Here is an 8,412-nt window from a genome sequence, read left to right on the forward strand (position 1 = left end):
TGTTACTTCTTAGAAAACTTGGTCCTTTTACCCCACGGATGGGTAAAAGGTGACAGCGGTGCAGTCCGTACGAATTGTGCAATAGTTTCCTTCTCTCAGACTGGTCCTCAATACCAAGAGAGGCTTCCATGGGGAGGTACCCACCCCACTAGAACTGAGCACAGCAGGTGAAAGCATGATCCCTGACTCTGCCTTGGTTGATGATCTGGAATCTACTAAGCCTCACAATAATTTTCATGGTGAACTCTCAATTTTATTAAATGTTTCCCTATGTCAGTATTATATGAGAGATGAACCTAAACTGAAAACTGAACATGATGTCGACATGTACACTGGCAGATCCAAACTTACACAGATTTCAAAAGTTGTTCAGATCAGGGACTCCAGACAGGCCCAGGACTGTATTCAAACTTCTAAAGGGGTTGGGTTTAAAGCTGGTTAGGAAATAGGGATTCCCCTCTCTTTCCCCAACTCTCTGAAAATGTTTGAAGAAAATGAAAACAATTTCTATGAATTACTTGTGTGTATGTTGTTGTTTTTTTAATCAAAACCGCTCAAAAAATTCAGTTTTATGCAACCACGAGTTTCAGCCAGTCAGGCAGAAAACCAAGTTTGTGGAACCCCCCCACTCCCCGCAACTGACCATGTTTTTTTGTGTATGTGTGGCCAAAAAATAAAATGTTTACCCCCCTGATTAATCAAAAAATGGACATTTCACTGGATTTTTTTCAGCAAAATAGCTATCTTCCATTAAAACAAACAAATAGACCTTTGACAGAAAAAATCTGACCAGCTTTAATTAGGGCCTATATTCTTGGCTCAAGCTCATTTCTATTTTACATGTAGAACCCAAAGCACATCTCAGTGTAGGGACACAATGCTCCACTGAAATGCAGCCACTTCTAGGCTAAAGACAGGCAGCCAACCTCTGCTGACATGTGACACAACTGTAGGGAAAAACGCAACATTGGCCAAGGACACATATGAAGTTGATCTATGTACCAGACAAGTAGCCTGTATATGAATTGCCTGGGAAATGCGACTTCAGTGAAATATAGAACATGTACAAAATATGTGTGACAAATTGCAATGACAAGGTTGTGTTGGCAGATTGTGCAGCCGGGTAATGAAATCCCTGTCCAGCATTCGCTGAGCCTTGAGAGGGAACTGGATGCAGCCAAAAAAGGTCCCCACTGTGACCACACCCAGCGTCTACACTCAAATTAACAACCAAGACCTTTAAAGTAGTAACAATGCATGAAACCCAAAGGCTGAGCCCTCTACATGGTGCACAAAAGTGGAATGCTGTAAGATGCTGAGGCAAGTGCAGAAAGTCACCAGTCAGAGGACTATAACTTGGAAGGAGGCCTGCAAAGAAATAGAACACGAAAACAATACTTTGATCAGGCTATAAGGAATTGAGCTGCAAGACCAAGAGCTAGCTACCATACAAGAGGCAACCAATAGTTGGGCATCCAGGACAGGCACAAATGTACTGGTCTATGTGGGGGTAATGCAAACAAAACAACCCACCTCCCCTCTACATCCCGGGAACCAAGAATTGCTGCACTGGAAAAAAACCAAAAAACCAAAACCAAACAACCGATATGACAAACCTGAAAAACATTTCAGCTGCAAAACTTCCAGCTTCTCTGCACTTACTCAAGCTAAGCTCCTGCTGAAGACTGGGAATTTTGCTTGTGCAAAGAGTTATACACAAGTTTGCTCCTTCCACCTTTACTGGTAAAGCCATCCATGCATCCTCCCCCTGCCTCCTTCAGGCATCTGCTCTGCCACTTTCCCTCTTCCACCATTTCAAGTTGTAATCCTTAGCCTGTGAAATCAATCGTTTCTCCAGCCATCAATTCTGATGTCACAGCCAGCGAAGGGTCATCACTTCAGACAAGGAAGAAGGAGCAGATGAACCCTAAAGAAGCAAAGATCCCGTTTTTCATGCAAATGTGTCCCCAGCACAATGCTAGGATCTAGTTTGGGAATGTGTTCATTGGGCCTACCTTTTAATTAAGAGCTCAAAAACTGAATAGAAGTGTCCAAGGGATTGAACTAGCCACAGCATCCTGGGTAAAAGGTAAAAGACAGGAACTGAGAGGGGAGAGTGCGGATACAAGAATTCCCCTCCTCACAGGAGATATTGTCATTAGAGTGCGGGATAGACTGCTGTGCTAGCAGACTGCCTATTTTCAAAAATCCACCAGCTACTCCGCAGAAGTGATCTTGTCTTCAGGGTCACTGGTCCCTCCACTATCAACTATTCCATCCCCAGCAACCTTCACAGGTGATGTAAAGTCACAACAAGTTTTGCCTTCTCCTTTTCCCATCTGCTGATAGAAAAACATACACCTACTCTCTGGGCTGACACAGAGCCCCACTGGCGAAACAAAATAATGCCTTAAAAAAGGAAAGTTTCATACACTTTTCCAGGAGACGGCACCACTTTAACTTACTGCTGCTTGAGATGAGGGGTTTCAGAAATTGGTAGTGCTGCAAATGTAGTCACCTAACAAACACACAAGAAAAGTTATACCGTTAGTTCAGAAATTAGTCTGGCATACAAAATTTCATTCAGGCTGGTCACTTTTAAACTATCAACTAATGCCATGACATTTATTTGATAACCAGTTACATTTATAAAGATGGCAGATGGATTTCACAATATTATGTTATACATAAATAAAGATTACTTTATTCAAGACCTAGGCTTCAGTTAAACTGCCATGCCCAATGGGCATGCAAAAAGCATGTCTGAAACTATATTTCAGACCTATCATTTATTACATAACACCTAGGTGCTAGGTGCTGTACAAAGAGAACAAAAAGATCTAAAGAACTTACAGATCCTGTTCCTCTAGCACCTGATGGGCCAGACATCTGCTGCCTTTACCTCTACAGTTCTTTACACCTGTGGAACTGATAACAGAATGGTTCCCATACAGTCATGACTTGCTGGTAATTTTTTCCTCTTTAAATGCCTAGTTGGCAGAAGGATCTGGTTTCAGCATGTTCCAGGTAGCAGCTGTCAAGAGAGATGGAGCAAGCTACACTGAACGGAAGGAGAAAAGGCTGGCATAACCCTGGCACTCATGGACGTGTCGTTTGAGTTGCAGACAGTTTTTGTAAAGGAAGGGTTCCGGAATGCGGGAAACTAAGCAATAGCCTGGCTTGATTTGAGTTCTCCAGGGTTGGAAAAAACCAGCAAGTCTTGTGCTACATTTTCAACTTCTACTCAATGAGAAACTGCGAGATGCCAACAGTCTCCCCACAAGGATAGAAGCAATTCAGCCTTCCCACCATCCACAGATGTCAAACCAGTCTCTCCCAGAGCAACAAATCAAAGCCCAAACAGGTGTATTGGGGCGGGGGGGGCCCAGGGGAGAGGTTAATATTTTTCCTTGGTATTTTGGATTTTTTCAGCTTGGGTGATCTGTAGCTATTCTCTTTGCTTTAGGTCAACGTTCATAGAGCATCTGCTTGAAAAATATCATTTCAGACATTTCCCTCTTTCTTCTGCTAACAATATTGGTTCTGCAGTCTCGCTGTGAATACTGTGTGCCGAGTCCTTTCTCCCCAGGAGTATTCTCCCTTTACAAAGCAAAATCGTAATGCAGTGGCACGATCCAAGCTTGGCAAACTCTTTTGCTGAAGTGAAGCCAGTGCCTTTCAGGGTTCTCACTGCTGCTTTTTAGCCCGCAATATAGATGGCGCACCCAGTTGACGACATGTGCAGGAGCCTCCCACAATACCATTACATATAAAATGCTGACATTTATATTTGACGTCCCAATGGGTCTGCGTGTGTGTGTTTTAACAAATGTTAGTATTTGTGAAGGATGCTAGATTGACATTCCTATAAACTGAAATCCTCTATTCTTCCACTGAATGGGTACAGTACAGACAATTCCAGGACAGCTTCCCTGCCAAGGCAGTTTAATCCCCATGCTCATTCAGTCCCTGCACACTTCTGTTGAGACCCTCTCCCCCAGTAAATGCCAGTGATGAGATCAGGGACTCTGAAGCTAAAAATCACCAATTATTTTATACTGACATCAAAGGGTTGTTTGTTAGTGAAGACTACTAGTAGTAAACAATGATGGTAATTTAAAAAAATGAGTATAAGATGCCTCAAATGAAGAGGTGTAATTGTTGACAAAATGTATCATGTTTTAGTTTATGTGATGTAGAGACTCTTTTTTAAAGGGATATTTCTTGCTATTAACTTAATAAAAAAGTTTTTATCAGAAAATTCTTGGTGTAACAGGCAGAAACCCAGGAATAATTAAGAAAATAATAGTACACACCCAATAAGAAAAACATTATTTGTTTAAAGAAGTAGTCCCACCAGAATTCTTGATAGCGATTGCATTTCTTTCAAGAGGAAAAAAAGACGTCTAAATCAAAAGCAGCAGTCGTCCGCCAGTTATTAGATCTTGAGTAGAAAAAGCACAGAACTGTAATACCCTTTAGCAGTGAGACTTTTTTCCATTTTCACTGCTGTTATCAGTTTTTGTAGATTGTGAAATAAGAATGCTTTGCCTTTATATGATTTTGTCTATCAGAGAATTTGAAAGCACTTTACAAAATGTAATACGTTTAATTTCACTACTCACTTGGGCAGCGGGTAGATATAATTCCCATTTTACAGTAGGAAAAACTGCAGCGAGAGCTTAGGGGATCCAGTGAAGTCTCACTGAAGTCAACAGAAAGACTTCAGTACAGGAAGCCTGTGGCAGAGTAGCAAGTAGAATCCAGGATTTTTGACTTCCCATCCTTTGTTCTAACTACAAGCCCCATTCTTCCTCCTACTTAATGGGGCCTCACAGAATAGGCCCCAATGTCTGTAAAGTGTTTTGGGATCCTCAGATGAAAGGCACTATAAAAGTGAAAAGTATTGCGTACATACAATAAATGCCTCAAAGCAGCCCTGTCTACATTCTTCCCATGGTTTATGGGAAAAAGGCAACAGGGAGATTAAGTGACGTGCCCAAGGTTACATGAGAAGCCAGTAGCAAAACCCCGTGCTTGAGAACCTGGGAGAACTGCTCTAATCACTAGATTAGAAGCTCCGTCAGGCTTTCCCAGTCTGTATGTAACAACCTCCTTTCAAAAACATGAACCATTTGGAGACACCTTCTTTACCACGAGGTTCCCAGAAACATAAATTCCCTCCTAGCCTATTCCTTAGGCTCCCTTCCCCTCAAACTCCCGTCTCCCCTAGATCTCTCCTCCTTCAGTCCCCAAAGCCCAGTCATCACTTCTCAAAAATCATCCACCCAAATATTCCACCTTTTACATGATCCTCTGAAGTCTCTAGGTTTCTCTCTGCCTCCTTCAATCTCCCTCTGCTCATCAGGTTTCTCAGAAACTGACACTCCGTCCCTTATTTCCCAACCCCTGACACCTGCCTTCATTGTTACTCTTTCACCCCCACTCTCAAGCCTCCCTTTGACTTCAGTGAGCTTTGGATCAGGCCCCCATTCCCGAGTGTTCATGTGTGGGGGTATAGAGCTGGCTGCAATTCCTGCCTCTGCCACAGACTTGCTACATGACCTTGGGAAACTCTGTGCTGCTACGGCCCATTTGCAAAGTGGGGATAATAATATTTCCTAAGCTCCCAGGTAGGGGGAAGGAGGGCTGTGAGGCACTCAGGTACAATGCTGATGAAAAAAATCCCTTATTCAGGGCAGGGTTTGGTCAGTAAATGAAGCACAGGACCACACACTGAATGACAAGAATAATAAATAAATAAATCAATATTGAATGGCTGTCTCATTCACTAAGCACAATCCATCCCTATGTACTGAGTTCGGCAAAGGTCCTGTGGGGGGAAAACAGCATACAGTTATAAAAAAATTGGCTGTGCTGTAAAGCAGACACACAAGTGGGCAGAATTAAGGCTACACAGCCAACCTAAACTTTATTTTAATGTAGTAACTTCAGAGTTTTTTGCAACCGTAACATTAATTTCATGTCATTTGTTGCTGTGCATCTATTTAGTTATTCACTGAGGCTTCTGAGCTCTGAGAAGCTGTGGCTGACCCAGGGAACCAAATATGGCACTTGACAGCCTCTTCCCCTTAACCTAGGAATGCAGACAACATTGCAGGGAGGAAGAGCAGAGAGGGACTCACCAATCCCATTTCCCAATTAGCCACCACAGCTTCCTCCCCCACCTCAAACATCCCGGTTTCCACCATATCCCTTGAAGTTTGGGGAGCTCCATATCCTAGACTCAAGGAGATTAATCTATTGAGTTTGAAAAAGAGAAGGCTAAGGGGTGACATGATTACAATTTATGAGTACTCACATGGGGAACAAAAATTTAAGAATGGTCTCTTCAACCTAGCAGAAAAAGGTACAACGCAATCCAATGGCCGAGAGCTGACGCTAGATAAATTCAGACTAGAAATAAGGCATATTTTTTTTAATAGTAAGGGAAACAATTTACCAAAGGTCGTAGTAGATTCTCCATCACTGGCAATTTTAAAATCAAAATTGGATGTTTTTTTCTAAAGGAGCTGTTCTAGAGATTATTTTGAGGAAGTTCTCTGGCTTGCGTTATACAGGAGGTCAGACTAGATGATTACAGTGTTCTCTTCTGGTCTTGGAGTCTACAACTCCTTGTTCACTTGCCATACTAAAATCCCAGGAAGTCCCATAAATAAAACTGTCATTTAGAATCAAGCATAAAATCCTTCCGCCACAACGCAAACCCTGAAAAAAAATTCAAGAAATGCCAAGTTATGGGATACCCCAACTCCCACACAGCAGTTTTCATTGACTCCAGTGATGGACTCCACTTCTTTTTAAAGAACTTCCATTTGCAGCCAAGAGACATAGAAATACTACACCCAAACACTTTTACCTCCTTCACAGTATCAGATCAAAACTTTAATTACTACCGCTTGCTCCTGTCAGGATCACATGGCACAGCCCAAACTTTAACCTGTGGTGCTCATATGTCAGTGCTAGGTATTTGCTAATGTTGCTGAGGTTGTCATTAAGGTTCTGTGATCATGCAAGTGAGATCAGTGTGTGGTGTGCAGGGTGCTTGATCATCTGCTGGAGGTGGAAAGGAAATCCTTGTGAAGCAGCGCAATCTGATACTGCCAGCAGAGCCTGTTCGGTGCGCTTGGAGCTCTGGTTAAGAGGTGTCATATAACTTGGCATTTTTTTGCTCTTCAAAGTTTACAGTAGGTGTATTTTACACTGAGACAACATGCAAAAGGAATTAAGGTTGGGTTTTGTTTATGGAATACACAGAAGAATTATTCCTACAATCTCTCCACCCACCCACAATACCACCACCAAGGTGTAGTTCTGAAACAAAAATGCTTGATGTGCTTCCTTTTAAATGTACCAGGGAACTGGACAGCTCTGGTGATTAGTAATGGTGGGATATGGTGTTTTAATCTCTGGGCAGCTGGTGTGAATACAGCCAAAGTTCACAGTTACAAGCTCATACACTTTAAGGCGAGAAGGGACCAGCACGATCATCTAGTCTGACCTCCTGCACATTGCAGGTCACAGAACCTCAGACACCCACTCTTGATCCCTAACCGCTGGCTGAGTTACTGAAGTCCTCAAATAATGATTTAAAGACTTCAAGTTTAAACTTGCAAGTGAACCGCACCCCATGCTGCAGAGGATGGTGAAACCCCGCCAGGGTCTCTGCCCATCTGACCCGGGGGAAAATTCCTTCCTGGCCCCAAATATGGCCATCAGTTAGACCTTGAGCATGTAGGCAAGACCCACTACCCAGGCACTTGGGAAAGAATTCTCTGTAGTAACTCAGAGCCCATCCCATCTAGCCTCCCATCACCGACCAGTTGGGGTATTTGCTGCTAGCAGTCGCAGATCGGCTACATGCCATTGCAGGTGTCTCACCCTACCATCTCCTCCATAAACTTATCAAGCTCAGTCTTGAAGCTAGTTAGGTTTTTTGCCTCCACTGGCATCAAGACGGTCCAGTGGCTGTTGGACAGCATATAACATGAAATGAGCCAGTGATGTCAGTTTGCTTCCTATTGGATAAGGTAAATGTTACCAGCACCCCTGGGCCTCTGCCCCCTTGTTGGCTGACTGGGGGGGCCAGGTACTCTCTTGTCATGGCTGAGGCATGGGGGACACTGACATCACTGCCCCATGGGCTCTAGGCCCAGCTTGGGAATAAAATTTGCACACATGGTGAGCTTTTCAAAGGAGATTAAAGGAATAAAGCATCCCGCTCAAGAAGCAGCCTGGTCCAGGCACCGTTCCCAGGTGAGAACCCTTTGTGCCAGGCATGCTAAGGATGAAAGCCAAGGTTCATCTCACCACAACACCTTTCCCTCCAGTCAGGATACAGCTTACGTAAATTAAGCTGTCACAGGATAAAAGGGAAGGTCCTTTCATGGA

At 43.3% G+C, this 8,412-nt stretch overlaps 1 long non-coding RNA gene across 1 annotated transcript in view; it reads right to left on the reverse strand.

Moving 5' to 3' along the window:
• Positions 1-526: 526 nt before the first annotated feature.
• The window catches only part of LOC142047213 (uncharacterized), a 22,246-nt gene continuing 14,360 nt past the window's right edge, over positions 527-8,412 (reverse strand). The window contains exons 3-4 of the long non-coding RNA XR_012656421.1: positions 2,466-2,518; positions 527-1,368 (exon numbers count right to left, since the gene is read on the reverse strand). This is a non-coding gene — a long non-coding RNA (uncharacterized LOC142047213). The remainder of the gene's footprint in view (positions 1,369-2,465; positions 2,519-8,412) is intronic.

The sequence above is a fragment of the Chelonoidis abingdonii genome, chromosome 8 (genome assembly GCF_003597395.2).
Source record: "Chelonoidis abingdonii isolate Lonesome George chromosome 8, CheloAbing_2.0, whole genome shotgun sequence".
Classification (NCBI taxonomy): Eukaryota; Metazoa; Chordata; order Testudines; family Testudinidae; genus Chelonoidis; species Chelonoidis abingdonii.